Source organism: Mus caroli, chromosome X, assembly GCF_900094665.2.
Source record: "Mus caroli chromosome X, CAROLI_EIJ_v1.1, whole genome shotgun sequence".
In the NCBI taxonomy this organism is placed as follows: Eukaryota; Metazoa; Chordata; class Mammalia; order Rodentia; family Muridae; genus Mus; species Mus caroli.
This window is the reverse complement of record NC_034589.1, coordinates 87,634,379-87,655,318: the sequence shown is the minus strand read 5'-3', so window position 1 is coordinate 87,655,318 and position 20,940 is coordinate 87,634,379.

Sequence of the window (20,940 nt, the reverse complement as noted above, 5' to 3'; positions counted from 1 at the left end):
GGAGTGGGTGGGGAGCATGTGGGGGACTTTTGGGATAGCATTGGAAATGTAAATGAAATAAATACCCAATAAAAAAGAACATTAAAAAAAAGAAACTGAATTATTATGTTCCTTAGCATAAATCCATTTGGGATTAAGTTTTTCCCAAGTCTTGAATATGTAGATTTTTTTCTCAAATTTGGTAAGTTTTCATGTTATATATCTTTAATACTCTTTCAGTTCTATGGTTTAGAGTCTTCTCTCCCCCTCCTCCTTTTCTTCCTTCTATGTCTTTTTTTTTCTCTATATAATGCAAATTGAGTGAGCTACATTGTTATGTCTTTAGGTCCACTGATTATTTCCTCTCTCTTCTCCATTCTGCTGTCAAGCTCATTTTCTATATTTAAAGACTTTGATATTATTATTACATTGCATTGCTGGGTCTCAAACCCAGAACTCCCACATAATAGGCTGTAATTTTTGGCTCTGCACTTTCATTTGGTTCCATTTTATACCTTCAATTTATTTACTGCTATTTTCTACCTTTTTAATTTTCCCAGAATTTTTAGCAGCTTGTTGAGCAATTCTTATGAAAACTGCTTTAAAATTGTCATGAGATGACTCTAACCTTTGATTCATTCTGATATTAGCATCAGTTGATTGTCTTGCTTGACTCAAACTGTGAGTTCTTGGTTTTCCATGATGAGTAATTTTGAATGTATCATGGGCATTTTGGCTACTGTGTTAGAAGACTGTTTTTCTTATTAACAATTTATATACACAGTCTCCCCTTTTACATATATTGTGAATATTCTTTACTGTTGTAGGATTTAAAAATGTCAGCACTTGGGAGGCAGAGGCAAGCAGATTTCTGAGTTTGAGGCCAGCCTGGTCTACAGAGTGAGTTCCAGGACAGCCATGGCTACACAGAGAAACTCTGTCTCTCAAAAACAAAAATAAAAATAAAAATGCTGCATATCTAACTGGAATAAATCATTTCAAAATGTAGATAAAATTGATAAATTAAAAATCCAAATTACCAAAACAATTAATTTTTTTTAAAATTACTTATTTTATTTTCATACACTCTAGATTTTATTCCCCTCTCCATCCATCCTCTGACTGTTCCACATTCCATACCTCCTTCCCACCCCCCTGTCTCCACGTGGATGTCCCCACCCCTACCCCACCTGACCTCTAAATTCTCTGGGGCCTCTAGTCTCTAGAGGGTTAGGTACATCATCTCTGAATAAACACAAACCTGGAAGTCCTCTACTGTATGTATGTTGGGGGCCTCATATCAGCTGGTGTGTGCTGTCTATCTGGTGGCCCAGTGTCTGAGAGATCTCAGGGGTCCAGATTAATTGAGACTGCTGGTCCTCCTGCAGGGTCGCCCTTCTCCTCAGCTTCTTTCAGCCTTTCCCTAATTCAACAACAGGGGTCAGCTGCTTCTTTCTGTCCATTGGTTGGGTGCAAATATCTGTATCTGACTCTTTCAGCTGCTTGTTGGATCTTCTGGAGTGCAGTCATACTAGGTCTCTTTTTGTGAGCACTCCATAGACTCAGTAATAGTGTCAGGTCTTGAGGCCTCCCCTTGAGCTGGATCCCACTTTGGACCTGTCACTGGACCTTCTTTTCCTCAGGCTCCTCTCCATTTCCATCCCTGTAATTCCTTCAGACAGGAACAATTATGGATCAGAGTTGTGACTGTGGGATGGCCCTCTCCCTCATTTGATGTCCTGTCTTCCTGCTGGAGGTGGGCTCTATAAGTTCCCTCTCCCTGTTGTTGGGCATTTCATCTAAGGTCCCTCCCTTTGAGTCCTAAGAGTCTCTAACCTCCCAGGTCTCTGGTACATTCTTGAGGGTCCCCACAACCTCCTTCTAAGCCAGAGGGGCATGTATTCCACTATGTTCATAGGGGCCTTATTTGTGATAGCCAGAAGCTTGAAACAAACTAGATGTCCCACAACAGAAGAATTGATACAGAAAATGTTGTTCATTTATGCAATAGAATACTACTCAGCTATTAAGAGTGAAGATATCCTGAGTTTTGCAGATAAATGGATGGAACTAGAAAATATTATCCTGAGTGAGATAACTCAGACCCAAAAAGACATGCATGGAATGTAGTCACTAATAAGTGGATATTGGCCAAAAAAAGTACAGAACACCCAAGATACAGTCCACAGAACTCAAAAAGTTCAACAAGCTGAAGTGTCCAAGTGAGGACGCCTCAGTCCCATTTGGGAGGGAGAATAAAGCTATCACAAGTGGGGAGGGAGGGAGGGACCTGGGAGGGAAAGTGGACAGGGTGGGAAGTGTGGGGGGAAGAGGGGAACCTGATCTGGTATTGGGTGAGGGAAAAGGACTGAAGTCCTGAGGGCCAGCAGAAAGAATAGAAACAAACAACCTCAGGAAATAGGAAGTTGGGGGAATCCTCCAAAACCAATTCTTAAGGGACTTCCAAACATGAAAACTCATATTTAAAGAAATTGACTTGGTTCAGTTCCCAAATCTAGACCATTACCCTGGTTGATCAGTCCTGGGATGTATGCTCAATAAACTATCCTGATCTGAGGGAGATTGGTGTTTGTGTGGTTTGTATGGTGATTCCTGGGTCCCCAAAATGTATAAAGATTTTCTTTCTCCAGTTGAGTTCTCTTAATTTTACTTGACAGTTAAAGAAAAAAGTATGTAAAACGTTTTATGTGATTCTTAATGTATTAAAGGATATATTTCAGGTAATTATATCATGAATAAGGCATAATAAAGGGACTTAAAGGGGGTAAAGTTTCTATATTTTGTTTCAACTGATAAAATTTCAAATGTAATCAACTAATAAGTTATGAATGTAGTATTTAGAGCATGTACCACCTAGAGAACTGCCAAAAATTTCTTCACTCTATAGCTTCATAGAGTATTATTGTAAGTAAAAGTCATGTGTTGTATGATTCCATATATATAACCTTGTTAAAGATTTTATTATTATTATGCACATACACAGACACACGGACAATGTGTGTGTTGTGTGTTGTGTGTGTGTGTGTGTGTGTGTGTGTGTGTGTGAGAGAGAGAGAGAGAGAGAGAGAGAGAGAGAGAGAGAGAGAGGTGTCTATACCTGTGGAGATGTGGAGAAAGAGGAAAATTTTGGAGTTCTGGAGCTGAAGTTACAGGTGGGAAAGTTATAGATGCTGGGGACTGAGCCTGTGTCCTTTGAAAGAGTAGGAAATACTCTCAACCAGCGCTCTTATACAACATTCTTAAAAATGACACTGAATAATAACAATGAAAAAAAGGCCTTGAATTTGAGAGGGACTGGGGGGAGCTTGAAAAGGATTGGAGAGGGGGGGGAAGAGAAGTGGGGGATGGTTTCTGTGATATAATTATATTTTAATTAAAAATAATAAGGTGACACACTGAAATTAATGGAGAAAAAAGTAGTGATGCCAAGTGTAGTGAATGGATAGGATTCTAAAAGGGAGCACTGTGGAGATCTTTCTAGTGATGAACAACAGATTTGTGTCTTGATTTCAGTATGTTTACATGAATTGATAGGTATAATACCATTGCACAAAGCTCTACAGCAGTGGTTCTCAACCTTCCTAATGCTATTACCCTGAATACAGTTCATCATGTTGTGGTGGCCCCAACCATAAAATTATTTCTGTTTCTGCTTCACAACTATAATTTTGCTACTGTTATGAATCATAATGTAAATATCTGTGCTTTCCAATAGTCATAGGCAACTCCTGTGAAAGGGTCACTGGACTCCCAAAGGGGTCGTCGCAACTACAGGTTGAGAAAAACTGCTATAGATATGTGTTAAGCCAATTTTTTTCTCCTTTTCATATTATTATAGTTATTTAGGATGTAACCATTTAGAAAAATAGAATGTGCCTGACTTTGAACATCTTGGCAACTTCCTAGAAATCTTTTATTATTTTAAAATTAAAGGAACACTAATTCAAAGATAAAAAAAAAAAAACGTTAAGAGTGTTTTACAAAATGGAATATACCACTTTGTTTCACCCCATTGCAGAATTTGAGTGTCACATAGGGATATTGGTTGATGGGAGCAAATTCAAAGAAGATGATTTTTTCCTCTCTTCAATGTGATTTTGCCATTTGACTCACCATGGTTGAGATTGTAACCAGTGTTTGACAGCACAGAGGATCTGACTGTCCCCTCCCTAATTTACTGCAGCTGGACTACTTGTGCTCTGTGATTTTAGTTTTCAGTAAGAATACTAGAAGCAGTCAACCTCTTCGCTGTGCCTCTTACCCAGTGTCCTAGGTTTATAAGATTAGTGGCTGTAGTCAGAAGTGTATCAGCAGTTGTAGAGTGGAATTCTCACTGCATGAAGCTGTAACCTTGACTAACTGAACTTGGATTAACTGCAAGTTTTTTTTTTCTTTTTTTTTTTTTCTGGTGACTATCATGTTTTCTTGTAATTAATCAAAATTTCCGGAAGCTCTAGCTGTACAACTAACTAGACTAGATCTCTTTGCAGATGTGGAAATTGAAATTGCTCTGGGAATCTTGATTGTGTTAGTGATTTGCATAGTGCTAATGATTTTTATGTTAATGGGACTGGGAGGCCAAAGGACTGTATGTCAGTGGAATTTGTCTCCTGTTTCCAGTTCTGCAAACGTTGATGGTCAACTTCAGCTTCTGTTTGGGGGACTTTTGGTTATGGGCAGAATTTCATTTTAGCTATTGTTTATTTGAAGAGTTATTTTGACCTCTTTGCTGCTATTGAGGTATTCCTATTACCCCAAATGACAATCCTTTAACTAAATATTAGTATTTCAGTATTCTATTATGATAGAACTACATTAAATGCCAAAGTAGAATAACAAAATGGGAGAAGGCTGTCAAATGTATTGTGTAGGGCACACTGGACACTTACTTTGACACAATAGAATTACTAAATATATTTTATGTGACTTGATGTCATCTTAATGCATATAATGGAGGAAATTTGGGGATCATCATCAAACTGACATTTAAAAAGAACATTGTGCTATTTGCTTTCTTTATATCCTCAGTGCTCATCTTGAGGAAATTTCTAGGTATTGTTGATGTAAGAATATAAGTGGAATGAGTTTTAGTATGCCTCTATGTACCCCTAGGCTAAGTGACAACAAAGCCACTACTGGTCATCATGATAAAGCAAACACACTTAGAAATGATTTCTACTTTATGCTATCCATGGCATTGGATAATCTCCTACCCTTGAAATATAGTCTAGGCTTGTTCACTTGGTTACAGTGACCAGAACAGGGCAGAAGCAATGAGGTCCTAATGTCCAGTGCTAAGCTATAGAAAGATTATGGCTTTCTGTCTCAGGCACACTCTCATGTGCTGTTCATCTTGAGGTATATTCATCAGCTTAGGTTGCCTTAAGAAAATACTACAGACTAGGCAGGTTAAGCCACAGAAATCTGTTTTCTCATAATTTTGGAGGCTGGAAATTCCAGGTCAAGGCAATAGCCAGTTTGTTTTCTGGTGGTTGTGGGTGACTGCCATCCTGTATGTGCTCATAGGATCATTTTTGGTATGTTCTCTAAGGGGGAAGAAGGAAGGGAGGTGATAGGAAAGAAGAGAGAGAAGAGAAGGGGAAGAAGAGGTAGAGAGAGAGAGAGAGAGACAGAGACAGAGACAGAGACAGAGACAGAGACAGAGGCAGACAGAGAGAGAAAGAGAGACAGAGGCAGACAGAGAGACACAAAGAGACAGAGAGAGACAGAAAGAGACAAAGAGACAGAGAGATTGAGATTCAGTATATTTTCTTATCTGGGTTCCACCATGTAACCCCACTTAGAAGCCTTCACACCAAATACAGTCATACTGGGGGTTAGGGACTTAACATAGGAGGTGTGGACACAAAGATTCGATCCACAGCATATGAGGTAACCATGCAGAGAAGCTCCAGCTAGTGAGCTTAGAAACAGATCTTTTGTGCCTTAACCATCGGCTGGCTATGTGAATGATCTTTGAAGTACATTTGCCAGTCGTTGGGGCCTTGAAACCTCTGGCCAACCCTTTGATTGCAGCCTTACAAGCGACTGAAACACTGCCACCAGCTTAGCTGCTCCTGGATTGAACCTGGTTGATTATAGAAACCGGGAGGTAATAACTGTTTGTTGTTTTCAGCTGCTACACTCAGCAGAATGTATTATGTAACAACAGATAATGCATATACATAGTATCATTTAATATTTGACTCCTCAATTCCTGTTTCACAAGCTTTAGAAGTAGTACATGTTATTAGGAGATTAATTATTAATTATTAGCAAGGAGAAGAATAGGGCATGTGAGAAAGCAGTAACAACTTTCCTTTTGTATACAATCTTTATTTCAGAAATAATTCTTGTGTTCTGCTCCTATCCTGACATGTATAATGCTTTTCTTTGACTCAGGAAATTGGGTGCTCTATGGAAGCTACCTATAAGCCTTATGATTCAGTATATGCATTCTGAATAGATACTATGTAAATATCTGCTACTACAAGATTTTGCATATGAAAATTCCTTGTTACTACAGGATTTTGAAGATTCAACTGTCACTGATTGTATGTATATGAATGTGCATTAAAAAAAAAAAAACCACCACCCTATCGGGATGGGCATTTGATAGTCAGCAGGAGGTAGAGGTTGGCAAAGGAACCATCTACATTTACTGTGCCATCAACCAGCCTCAAATGTATGTCTATCATAAGGATTTTTTGCCTCTAGCCTCTTCAGGCCCAGCTCCATTGGCATTCGGGAGTAGTTACATTCGTAGCCAATTAGCAGGGTGGCACACACTCCGCCAAGAAGCTCTAGTCTCTATAGAGCCGGTATAGAGAGTGAAATTAGCTGAGACAAATACCTGTTAATCCCCGGTTCTTGGCTGGCATGGAATGCCTACTGTGCAGTGCTAATAGTTCTGGGAAATCCCAATTCCCAGTGTCAAGAGTTGAACAGACTAAGTCTGTTAAATGAAGAAATTTACAGCACATTAGCTTTGATCAAGAAATTCTAGGTGCAAGTCTCTTAAACAAATGAAGGCTGCTTGGGAATACAGGTCACTCTTTCTGGGAAGCTGTCCTTTGAGGGAGTGTATCTCCACTTTCTTTCCCATGCCAGAGCAGGGGGCAGAAGAGTGGCAGTTTGAGTGGCCGAAGGGGCTGTAGACATAGTCTTATTTAATCATGAGGCGAGAACTATGTGACAATACTAGAGTTTCGTTAAAGGGAGCTTGGACGTGGTTTACTCTGAAAAACGCGAAATCTGTAACAAAAACCGCAGGAGCCCCTTACAGCTTCGAGGGACGGTTTGTTTATACTTACATGTGTAAGCCGCGCCCTCTGCTGGCTACATTAAGCCATGTCTCTGTGCTCTTCCTCTCTTCCTGGGAAAATCATGTTGTATTTTCCCATCTGAATTATGTTTTTAGTTGCATTCTATCAGCCCGTTGCTGTCTATGCAAAGAATGAGGCAAGCAGAATTTAAATCGTGGCTTGTGCCATACTGCCTGTCACTCAAAGCTCCACAGAGCGGTCCTGAGAGAAAGGCGAAGAATTTGGCAGTTCCTGGAGACACAACATGAATGTTCAGATTCTGCTCCTTTGGCTGAGTCCAGGTTCCTTTTTCCTTTTCTTTTTTTTTTTTTTCTTTTTGGTATATCTTTTAATATTTGTTCCACTGTGGAATGCATAAAAATATCCTTTTAGTACCAAGTGATTCTTTGAACTCAGACAAGCTTTCAATTCTTACTTTCAAAATATAAAAGAGTTTGGCTGTTGCCTTCAAGCTCCAGGGCTCTGGGGGTGGTAGAGAGAGAGAGGAGAGAGACAGAGAGAGAAAGAGAGAGAGAGAGAGAGAGAGAGAGAGAGAGAGAGAGAGAACGAATCACAGTGAAAGAGGAGGGAGAGTGGACTGGTGAGGCCCGTGAAGGGGAGGGCAGTTGATTGTATGCTCCAGGGTCATGCTGCCTTGCCTGTAGAAGGAAAGATGATTTACATTTTCATGTGCCTCAGAAAAGAAAACAGAAATCCCACAATTTGTTAAGAGCCTCTCGGTAGAAGGCACTTCCAATTTCTTTCTTCCAAACAATGAAGAAAGAAGCATCCATTTCAGGCAAGGCAGAGGAACAAAATGTAGCCCTGTGTGCTGGGCTGAGTTAAGCGAGCTGTGAGGAGCGGAGGTGGTAGATGGTGCTGTAGAATTCCATTTCCGGAAAGGCATATTCAAAATGACCAGAGTGAAAATGAAACTATATCATAATGAAACTATATCATTCTAATCCCTGTAGATACTGACATACAAAGTTTTACCTTCTCCTGCTGCCTCACAGCACAGAGGTCCTTATTGTCTGGTATAGTTGGCAGGACCAAGACGAATGACAAGTAACACAGGTGCTTTTATAAACTGGGATTAAGTCACAATTAGCAGAGTCATACAGCTGGTCTGTTTGGAGAACCCTTTTTCTCCTTCAGTCAGCTTTAGTTGATTAAAGCATTCCCTAATAAGGATGGTCACTGTATGCTCATTCTGTTAATCCCAATTCATAAAAGCCTAATCTACAGCAGAGAAGTTTCTATTGATGTTAGGCTATAGAAAACTCGCTTTCAGGTCGAGGCCATGCCATGCGTGGGGGATGTTAAGCTTTTGCAACAATGGATTCCAGCTACTCATGTTTACCAAGGGCTAGGGATCAGGACCTGTGCTGTTATTCTACAATAAAATATTATGGTGATTGCATGGGGACGCTCCTCAACCAAGTTAAATCTGCAATTTGTATGCCATATAATATTGCTGAAACCTTTTAACTGCTGTGAGCCCTGAGTAATAAAAACTTAAGTGTTTTTCTTGCCATTTTGGTTTTAAAGACTGTATTTTGGACCCCCCCCCCAGATATGTGCAATATATTCAGGTTAGTGATTGTATGGTAATCTAAACCTCATAATCTAAGAATTGTTCCTTTTATACCGAAGTGTTTACCAATAAGTTACTATGGCAACAGTCAAAAGCATGAGTTGTGGAGTCAAACAGTTCTGAATTTGACATTAATAGATGTGTGGTGATCTTAGTTAAGTTACTTATGTCTCTGGATTTTAGTTACTTTAATTATAAAATGAGTATGATGACAGAATGTATTATAGGGTTGTAAAAATATACTTATGTATAAAAAATTTAGCCCAATTCTTGACCCATGTAATTTCCACAAATGTATACATTGAATAGACCATTGAATAGACTAGAATCTTGGGATGAAATCAGAAGACATCACTGTTTTTTTTTTTTTTTGCCTCCCATTGTTTCTTTGAATTTTTAACTGGAAAAACATATTTTTCAAGTATGCAAAAAACTTCAGTTAAGTCCCTCAAGTTCCTGGCTTCCCATAGGGGGGAAAAAAAAACCCAAACAAGTTTTAAGGTGACTGTAATTCACAAACCCAGTTTTGAGCCAATTGATAATATTGTTAGGTCATAGATATTTCAAACCTGAGTTAGAGTTAAATTTCTTTCCCCTACTTATAGTTCTTTGCCAGCCCTTTGCTAAGGATTTCTGATCCCCTTGGACTTGAAACATAGAAAGAGAGAAAGGGAAAGAGGGTCTGTTTTAGGGTGATTTTGTTACTACTGGTCAAACGCTAAACATGATGATCACAGAGCGCTTTTGTGGATTCTGTGCCCCATTATTTGGTTTGAGCAGCATCTCTATCCCTTTTCCTTCTCTGTCTGGGTGACACACACAGTCTCTCAGTCCTGGAAGGCTCTGCAGGCGGCAGGCTGCCCTTGTGGCCAGTGTCGACATATGGTCGCTGGGATTTACACACATTTGAACTGTCACTGGAAGGGAGTGTATTTACTTCCTAGACACAGCCTTTTAATCTGATGTGTCCAGCTACATTGACTTTCTAAAGTGTGTCAACTCCAGTTCAGTGTGTACCATCTGCCACTGAGCACACATTAAGCTCTTCAAGTGGTGCCTGTGAGGCCATGTCACCTGGCTTGGGGAGAGGAGTCAAATCTCCCTATCACCTGTCCCCTTAGGGATCACAAGTGTGAGATTAGGAGCTTAGCCTTCTTTAGAAGGTAAAAATGTATCTTTTTACCTATTCTTATATTTTCTAATGCCTACTCTCTCTTTATGTGTGTTCACGCATGTGATATATATTATGTGAGTGCATATACATACTTGCATGTGTTGGGGAGAGTGCATGAGGAGTTCAGAGGTTGACATTGGGTGTCTGCCTTACATTATTCTCTACTTTATACACTGAGATGGAGTTTCTTACTTAAACCCAGAGCTTGCTGACTGAGGCTAGTCTAGCTAGCCAGCTTGCTATATACTGGGATTACAGTCAGGGCAGGCCTCTGTTTGAACGCTGGGAATCTAAACTCCGGTCCTTCCTTCCACTTGTACAGCTGAGCCATCTCTGGAGTCCCCTAAACTCTTCTTTTATAAACTTTACATGGTTGAAATATTGAACTGAATTTATTCTCTTACTACAAACTCTTTCTATAGCAGTCTATCTCACATGTTCCTTTGGATTTGAAGACCTGGGTTCTCAGGTTAAACACCTCGGTTAATCATCTTCTAGTAGTTGTGATGTTTGAATTGCTTAGGCTGACCAAGTGATTCATATTTAAAAGTAGAATCAGAATCACTTTCATTCTGAGAAACTTAAGTTCTAATTAGTGAATCTAAAAATTTCTTCTAGCACTATTGATTGTAAAGTTTAATGTTAGTCTCAGGGAAAATTGTGTCTAGGATATCATTAATATATTCTATTTTCTAGGAGTTTTATAAAACTTGAGGGTCTTAAAAATATAGAAGCATAAGAATGTCTTAAAAGTTGTTCCTTATAGTGTTACTGATAATAACGAAGCATGAGGACAATATCAATGTCTAAATGTAGTACTTCTGAATTGAATAATGAAGTATTAAGCCATTCTTAAAATGATAGTGTAGAAGAATATTTAATGGTTTGAAAAGACTCTCATTGTTTATAACACATTATTACTAAAAATTAAAATATGGTAAATAAGAAATATTTATGTATGATCTTGTTTTGGTAAAAATGCATAGCTATATTTACAAAAGACCATATGGATATCCACCAAAATGTTAGTGGTGCTTTTTGTGGTAAACTATTCCGTGTGATCACTATATTTCAATAAGAAGTTTAAAATGTAGCTATGTATCTTATATATTAGTGAAGAGATGATAGGTAATTGTTTGTTTTCATTATTCCTGTACCTGTTACTATATAAAAACACTACTTAGGTCCTTTCATGATGACCTGTACATAGTTTCCAGGCTAAAAGTTCAAAGAGATAGCATTATAAAGGTATTGATTTTGCTGGGGGTTCTTCTAGGTCTGTACATAGTCTTCAACATCAAGATGTTAGATCTGGTTCTATGTTCCACCACCTTTGTTTTTTGAGACAGGGTCTACCTATGTAACTATGGCTGTCCTGGAACCCACTTTAGAGACCAGGCTGGCCTCCAACTCAGAGATCTATCTGCCTCTACCTCCAGAGTCTTGGTATTAAAGGTATATATCACCACTGCCTGGTTTAGGATAGAACTGTCTAAATGCTAGTGTGTGATCTTGATTATAGTTGTTTGTTGGGTTTTCCTAGATGTATATAGGAAACAGAAGCTCCTCTCAGCATGTGTGTACTTCATGAGTCAATTTCTGATCCTTGATTTTTTAGCCCAAATGAAGCAGAGCTTGAGAATTTAGTCAATTCTTTTATCATTTGCCCAAGCTTAGTTCTGTAGCTTATGGAAATTTAACCTACCATAATTCTCTGCCAGCTGTCTCCAGCATTTAAGCTCTAGAGTATCTAAGGGAGATGAGAGGTTTGTGGTAAAAGGATGCTAACATGTAACAAGTCTTTCTGTGTATATTAATGTTACATGGATCATTTGAGTTCTAAAGCTCTTTGAGTTCATTCAGGGAAGAGCTCAATACTGGTGACTACAGGGTATCTGGGACTGGGGATTTGTAGACTTACAGAACTTCAGGGATTTTAACTGGGGAACAGCACAACCATGTTTGTTTTTTTCTGTTGGTCATGTGGGGTTGAAGACAAAGATAAAGTCATGAAGATCTGCTAGGAGGTTGTGGTAAGTCCACGGCCTGGATTTAAGTGGTGGGAGTGTATATCGGAGGCAGAGGGATAGAGGGAAGTAATTTGGGGCATAGGATTGATGAGACCTGGCTATGGCCTATGGATTCTGAACATAGGTTATGGATATAGGAAGACTTCATGGTGAATTATGTGAAAAGAAACATGTTAACTTGGGTAAAAGTAAATTATAGTGTGAGTTTCATTCAATCTTTTGAAAATATGGAGTGACTGCCACTTAGCTGGCATTGGGTAAATATTGGTTGACTCTCTGAATGAATTTTAGCCTAATAAAGGAATGTAGCTGAGCTGTTCATATAAATAAGTTGCACAGCATAATTGTAACTTAGCTATAAACCAAAAGGGCTATTTTTAAAAAACCAATCTCCTTTTCATCACAGTGGGTTTATGTACTGCCTTAGCTGGTCCACGTAGGAGGGTCCCTTGAAGTTGAGGTAGTGATAACCGTGGGTGGATGACAGGGAAACACAGTAAAATGGGCTTGTTGAAGTGACCACATTCTTGGCTCACATTCTTGTCTCATCCCTTTGTAGTCCTATTTTGCCAGCAGGTCTCTGGGAAAATTTAATCAACTTTCTGAAACTGGCTTTGTGTGTGTGTGTGTGTGTGTGTGTGTGTGTGTGTGTGTGTGTGTGTGTGTCTTGGAGGAGCTGTGGAATAGGGAAATAGAAAAATTTGTGGGATGCCATTTCAACCAAGTAAACAAACACTTCTGCTCACTGACCTAGAATTTAAAGAAGGTTCTTTCCTTCTTTCTATAGAGTTTCATGGGCATTAAAGTTTGCAAGAGTTTGGGTCAATATGTCATATCTCCAAGTGGGAATTCATGGTCATTGTCACTGGGTATCTAAGTTGAAGCCAAAATGTTGTATCTTGCCTATATACGTTTATCAGACTAACCAGGTAACTCTCAAATGGACAGGAATGATGACCTTTTCTATGTACACACACAGTGTCTGTGTGTCAGCCTGAGAAATATGTCTACTTTTAACCATTTGACAGAGGATTTATTTACAGCAGCTGGAGAACAGTAATGAGTTCAGCATTTGGATGACTACTGACTTTTTACAAGGAGATACAAATGGTGCTCAATTAAAACATTAATCCAGCTGTAAGCTCTTTTATCGAATATAAAAAGAAACAAATTGACAAGGTGGCTTGTTTTTGAACAAAGCAACTGGCCCATGATGATATTATTTTGATGTATCTGGAATTATCATAATAGCAAAGTCCAACAATAAATAGAAAAGTGAATGGCAGGGAGAATCCAACAGAGACCGTTTCTCTAAGAATAGGAGTCAGAACATGCACCATTGTATTCATGATATCATTAAAATATGAATAAACAGCAGCAACTTTTTATTATACAGTGAAAGAACCTCCTACAGGGCACTGAAAATTGAGTGGTGTGTGTTTAATAAATTAAAACCAACACGAAATGGCCATTTACCAGGATGCAGGAAGGACTCAGACAATAATGGAAGTTTAGCCAGGGATGTAAATGGAACTCATTTATTATTAGGTGGGATTTTAAAGGTTTAAATTTTTTAATTATATGGCAGAAGTTGAGTGGGGAGGAGAGGGAACAGCTAGAGAGGAGGTTGCAGAGTTTAGCTGGCATTAATTATGAAGAGATGCTTTATAGTATGTTAAGATATTTGGGCTTTGTCTTGAGGAAATTTACTATGGGATTCTAAACAAGAGAGAAAATGATTTTTTTGTTTTACTATACAACAGCTGAAATCAATAGCCTTTTACTATTTATCATGAGTATGTGGAGAATTTAGGCTATTCTTTGGTCTAGTCGAGTCCAACTGGGACTGGCTGGTCTAGGAGGGCTTCGTATACTCAGAATATCAGGTGACATAGCTGGCATCTCTCTCCACATGGGCCTTGGCTTCCATTATGGTATATCAGGCTTGTTCCCATGATAACTGAAGGATCACAGGCAAGAACAGAGGATAAGTCTCTCGTAGAATCTCTGCCTGTGTGTGCCCTGATTATTAATTTTCCATTAGCCAAAGCAAGTCACAATTAGCTAAGCTCACATTCAAAGACTAGAGAAATGAACTCTACCACACAATGAAAGGAATTAAAAATAATGTGGTCATTGTTTTTTTTTTTTTTTGACCCTTACAATTAGTTTACTATTGTGGAGAATGGACTAGAATACAGCAGATCCTTGGGAAGAAGAGGCAGTTGTAGTAAGAATGCATAAAAGCAATATAGATAGGGAGGTATTGAAGGCTCAATAACTATTTCACTGATAGAATTAAAAGACCCCATTGTGGATGGGAGGGCCTGGGTACAGATTATACTTGGAATCAAGTTTGATATTCATGCTTTGGGCTTTGGGTTCTGAGTATTAGAATTTCAGTAGTCATGTAGAGATTTTTTTTAATTGATGCATTTATCCATTTGTAGCTGAGTTAAGAGTAGACTAGTTAATCTTTGCTTGATTCAGATTAGAGATCCAGAACATACTAAAGAAGATGCAGCCCACTCTCACTTTTTCAAACACAATGATCTCCCTAGTAATTATTAAAAGTTCTCTGGATATTGGGTGGATATTTTCTGTGGATGGAGGGGATATTTATAGATAACTGGTTCAGGTAGTCAACTTTTAATTGAATGCCCTTTATACTTAGGTTATAGACTAAGTAATTGGGATAATTTGCATTGGTCCCATTCATGGTTGAGAATTAGCAAGATTTACAGCACCTAAAAGATTTGTCACTGTGAATCTATGGGAGTGACAGTAAAGTCTTCAGAAGGCTTTCGGGGAAGAGACAGGAACCAGACTACTACTTATTTCATTAGAACTGAAGATGTAGAATGCATACTCTGAAAAGTGAATTGGCTTTAAGTTTGTTTGCTTTTTCTTAGAAAAAGCTGATATGGTTGGGTTGATGTTCACAAGTGAGTCATGAAATAAGAGCTTCATATAAGTTTCTTTTAATATAAAGATGGTTTATTATGACCTTTTCTGCATCTACTGAAATCCTATATAAAAACATACTTAACAATCTTAAAATGTCTTTTCCTTATAGTACTTGTTTGTTTTAGTGAAAATAAAGCTGCTCCCTCTTTTAATATAGATTATACAAAATGATGTGGAGGACTATAGTACCTTTATGGATAATTCAGCTTTTCACAACTCAGTTTTCAAACATAGCTAAAATTTTATAACTAAGGCACACATATATGTATGTGTACATGTTTATATATAATATGTAAATATAAATAAATAAATTTCTCATTTGCTTTTCTAGATAGTTTTTAAGGTCTGCATTGGGTTCAAGTTTTCAGTTTGGGACTATAGAGTTGGCTTAGTGGTTCAGAGCACTTGTTCTTTCAGAAGTCTTGGGTTCGATTCCCAGAAGCTACATGATGGCTTACAATGCAACTTTAGTATCAGAGAAGCTGATGCCCGCTTCTGACTTCCTCAGGCACAAGGCAGACACATGGCTCACAGAAATACATGCAGGCAAACACACACACACACACACACACACACACACACACACACACACACACACACACACACACACGCGCGCGTGCACACACACACACACACACACACACACACACAACCCTTTCAATGTGACTTTGGTTTTCTCTCTTTAATTTTGCATTGCATTTATATAGATACTTTCCATAGTGAAAAGAAGTGAAAGAGCAAAAGTGAAATTGCCTTGATACTTATATTTAATGATCAAGGTGCCTTTGTTTCACTTCCTAGAGAGAAACATTAATTTGAACATTCCTGCAACTGCTGATGGTGATGATGGAAAATAAAATAATAGCAAATGCTTTTCATGTATTTCTCAATTCTCTTTTCATACAACTGTATCATGCTGTCACTAGCTTAATCACCATTTTGTAGAAAATGTAACTAAGTTGGAGAGATGATCCAGCAGTAAAGAATGGGTATTACTCTTGCAGAGGAGCAAAGTTCTGGTCACAGAACCCACACTGAGTGGCTCAAAACTGCTAGTCCAGTTCCAGGGTTATTCACAGTGATGTGTTTGTGTGTAACAAGGGGTAGGTTTGTGATAGCTAATCTTGGTTGTCAGGTTGATATAGCTAGGAAGAGAGAAACCTCAACTGCAGAATAGCCTTGATAAAGCTGGCCTATAACCATGTTTGTGAGGCATTTTTCCTTTTCATTTTGTTTTATTCTTATCTCATGTGTTATATCCTCACTGCAGTTTCCCATTCCTTCTTTTCTCCCAGACTCTCCTCTAATCCCCTCTCCCAAAGATCTACTCCTATGAGACATTTTTAAAAAAATTAAAAAAATTGTTGATTGATGTAGGAGGACCCAGTCCACTGTTGGTAATGCCATCTGTGGGCAGGTAGGCCTGGGCCAAATAAGAATTGTGGCTCACCACGATCGATCCTGGGAGTAAGCCAGTAACCAGTATTCCTCCATGGTCTCTGTTCAGTTTTTGCCTCTAGGTTCCTGCTTTGCATTCCTACCTTGGCTTCCCCAATGGTGGACTGTAACCTCTAAGCCAAATAAAACCTTTCCTTCCCAAGTTGCTATTAGTTAAGGTGTTTATCATAGCATCAGAAGCCAAACTAAGACAGACACCCTCTTGTGGCTATCACAGGCACCCCCGTGTGTGTGTGTGTGTGTGTGTGTGTGTGTGTGTTTAAATCCTCTGGGAAGAAAGTGTAACAAAGGAACAGTATTTGAAACACTTGACCAAAGCTGCATAAACAGTAAAATTAAGAATGGGGGCCATGGAAGGCTAGATTATTGTTTAAAATGTTTATCTTCATTGGGTGGTGGGGCACACGCCTTTAATCCCAGCACTTGGGAGGCAGTCAGGTGGATTTCTGAGTCGGAGGCCAGCCTGGTCTACAAAGTGAGTTCCAGGACAGCCAGGGCTACATAGAGAAACAGAGAAACCCTGTCTTGAATCAACAACAAACACAAGACAACAGCAGCAACAACAACAACAACAACTAAACTTCTCTATTAATACTTTCAGTGAAGTATATTTGGTCACCCCATTGGTGCTAGTCTTGGTTATGTGATTCAATTTAATTTCATCGTGGGTGGTTTAAACATGATTTTTCATTGCTCTTCAGCTTGATCATGTACTTGAATTGACAAGTGTGATATTAGTAGAAATGATTTAATCCCAGATGTGAAATCTGCTCACCATAAACTCATACATTTCTACCATTGTCATAAGGACATGTTATAGTTAACCCACTGACTCAAAGAAGATTTGGGCCTAATCAGTAACTTGATGACTAACTGACTCACAGATGACTACGAAAAAGGGTTGCTGTTTTAAATTACTAAATTTGATACACTCTATTATATAGTAAGAACTAACTGATATTCAAAGCAGTAAAATCCACAAACTTACTAGATTTAATGGGTTCTACTAGTTATTATCAGTACTTCTACTGCATTTAGAATTATTCCTGAGTTGACATATCTAAAACAATGAAATCAAGAAGTATTAGTTCAAGGTCTGCACATGGGTGCAATAGTAGCAGAAATTTATGGCAACCAACCACTTTTCTGATTGGATTTAAGGCATTTGCTATAGGAGAAACTACATGATTCATACTGTAAATCTGGCCAAGAACAAATAGTTGGGTAGTTCACATGTCCCAGGAGTAAATCCATGCTGCTAAATGAACATAGCTTCAAACATCCCTCTAAATTCACCCTGCTATACACATAGGTTAATGCGGCTCTCAGACATTATCAGAAAAGTTCCTTTGTGCAGTGCACAGGGGTTGTTAATACAGAAACTCACAACTGGTCAAAGTGCAGAGAGTAATTTTTAGTGGAGTGCTCAGCTACAAGTAGAATATCTTTATCATACCTCCTCTCCAAGGCTCAGGGAGAGACCAGAAGAGAAGAGAAGCAGGGGAGAGACCAGAAATGTTGCTAGAGCAAGGTCATGGAGACTTAGCATTTAATAGTGTCTTTTGGATACAATAGGGCAGTTGCCCTCATGAACACACAAGGGCTGTGGTTACTTGCACAAGGGCTACATAAGATCAACCTGGTCAATGTCTTAGCATAGAGTTGAAGGGGGTTTATGAGCCTCCACCCTCAAGTTGAGGAGCTATTGACAGTTGCTCAGCTCCATTCCAGTGGATGATGCCATACCAGGAAAAATATGGGCAATGAAACTGCAGTCAATAGATTAACTTTTAAAAAGAGGATATAAAGTTAGGGTGGAGCTAGAGAGGTGGGGTAGATCTGGAAGGAGTTGCAGTAGGAACAGAAATGATCACAATAGGTTACATGGAGTTCTCAAAGAATTAATAAAAAAAGTGTTTACCATCTGAAATGATTAGCTCTGTAGCAGTATTTGTTAGAATTCTAGAACTATTCTCCTTAGAAGTTATACATTTTTGTATTATTTCTCTCACATATTTAAAAAATCAGAACTATAGGTAGTTTTGTTCAATGTCAAGTTCACATAGCTTACATGTTCATTTCTTGCCCCTCAACTTCCAGATGTAATCCACTTAAGAGTTTGGGAACATGTCTGCCACTCTGAAGCAATATCTGAGATGGAGAGGTGAACATATTTTGAATGACACAAATGGTTCCCATCCACGGAAAGCAATGACAGGTAAGGAAATGGAAAACTGGATATTTGCAATAAAAATAACTAACAACACGAAGAGGTTTGTTCCGCACCGATGGGCCAGAGATGTAAAATTTAGATAGAGATGTGGACAACAGCTACCTGAGTAATGACAGACTTTGTTTTTCCCCTTTTAAGGTGTGTTGATCTTCTGCATTTACAATAAGGCTGGGAAGTGTGGAAAGCAGGTCAAGGTCTTGGTTTGAACTTGCCTGTGTTTCCTTCTTGAAGCTCCAGGGCATAAAATGCATGGGAGATTGCATAGCTTAGACACTTCGAGTGATTGTCTAACTTCCTCCTGTGTACCCTACATTTATTTCACATGGCATTTTCTAAAATATATTCTATGGTTTTATGATTTTGTGAGTATATAGGTTTTGCAAATGCATGGTCACTCATAAATTTATTTGATTGCAAGAATTCTCACGGTCATTTATGCAGGAAGCTGCCTTATAAAAAGTCTTCCAGAGAGTGGTGGAACAAACAGCATTTCTTAGAATATCTGTCTACATATACTATTCAAGGGGTAACTCCCAGTGCCAAAGTGATACAGAACATATGTTGAACATTTTTTTTCTCTAACATGTTTCTCTAATGAGATTTTGTTGCTTTCAGGGGGCCCTATTTTTACAACATTCAGTGAGATAAGTAGGAAATATGCTTTATTGACCAGATTCCTCTTGACAGAGAAGGGAAACTGCCTGCATAAATCTCAACATTAGTGAGCAAGATATAAGTTCTGCTATCTAAGTTGTTGAAATAAAATTCTAGCTTTATTACTTGTAAATGGTATGAGTTTGGGTGTCTGTGCTACACAACCCAATCTTACAAGTTTGTTGTGAGAATTTAATGATATAATAAATAGAAGACACAGTACAATTCCTGACACATGATAGATTCTCAATACTTATTATCTTAAGTTATAATTATATATTTTAATAAGGAGCTTGAATTCTGGATATATAAATAAAATGGAACTCAATTATAAAAGAGAACCTAGGCCATTTTTTTAAAAAGAGCAAAAGTTCTGAATAACAAAAAGAGATATATAAATGACTTATAAACACATGAAAAATGTTCAACATTGTTAGTCACCAGAGAAAGGACCACAATGAGGTACTATTTTGTTCCCACTAGGAGCTTTACAGGAAAAGGGGGGGTGCTGAAGAGATGGATTAGTGGTTAAAAGCACTGGCTGCTCTTCCAGAGGTGGCAGGTTTGATTCCTAGAACCCACATAACAACTTAACAGTTCCACTTCTAGCTTCTGCAGGTACCAGGCACACAGCACACATATGGTGTACATACATCTATGCAGGGAAAGCACACAGATATATAAGATTAAAAAGCAAAATACACACACACACACACACACACACACACACACACACCTTGTAATAAGTATTGAAAAGGGTGTAGAGACTTCAGGAGCTTTATATACTGATATAAGAATGATTCGAAAGCAGTTCAGACATTCCTAAAATAGTTAATACTAGAGTTAGTTTATGAGACAGCAATTCTACTTCTAAGTGTATACCCAAGAGAAAAAATGCACATAAAATTTGTACATGATTAGTCATAACATTTTATTCATAATAGACCCCAAATGAAAATAATATAAATATCCAGCAACTCATGAATGAATAAAGAAATAATGGTATAGCCATACAATGAACATTTCAGCAATCAAAAAGACATGAGACACTGATATATGCTATAATGAATGAATTTGGAAAATAGTATCACAACTGAAAGAAGCTAGTCATAGAAGTCCCCATTGGTATATAGTTCCATATGTATTGAATCTCCAGAATATGCAAATGGTTATGTAAAACTGGCAGAAGAAAGACCCTCTGAGAAGGATTGGGGAATGCCTTCTAAAATGTATGAGAGGTAAAAATGTCCTTAAGTTGTGGCAACATTTGTACAATCCTGTAAATGTACTAAAAAGGTTTGAGTTCTATGCTGTTTTTGTGGTGTGCTGGGATCAAACCTAGTGCCTCATGAATACTATGCAGGACTATACAGCTTAGATGAGTAAATTGTGAGATATGTGAATTATATTTCTGTAAGCCTGTTAAAACTGTATTCAGCGTTATTAAGCAGGATTGCTAGTACTAGGTCTTGGGAATTCTTTCCAATTTATGGAATGCTTGGTAACAGTTGGATGCTTCTCAT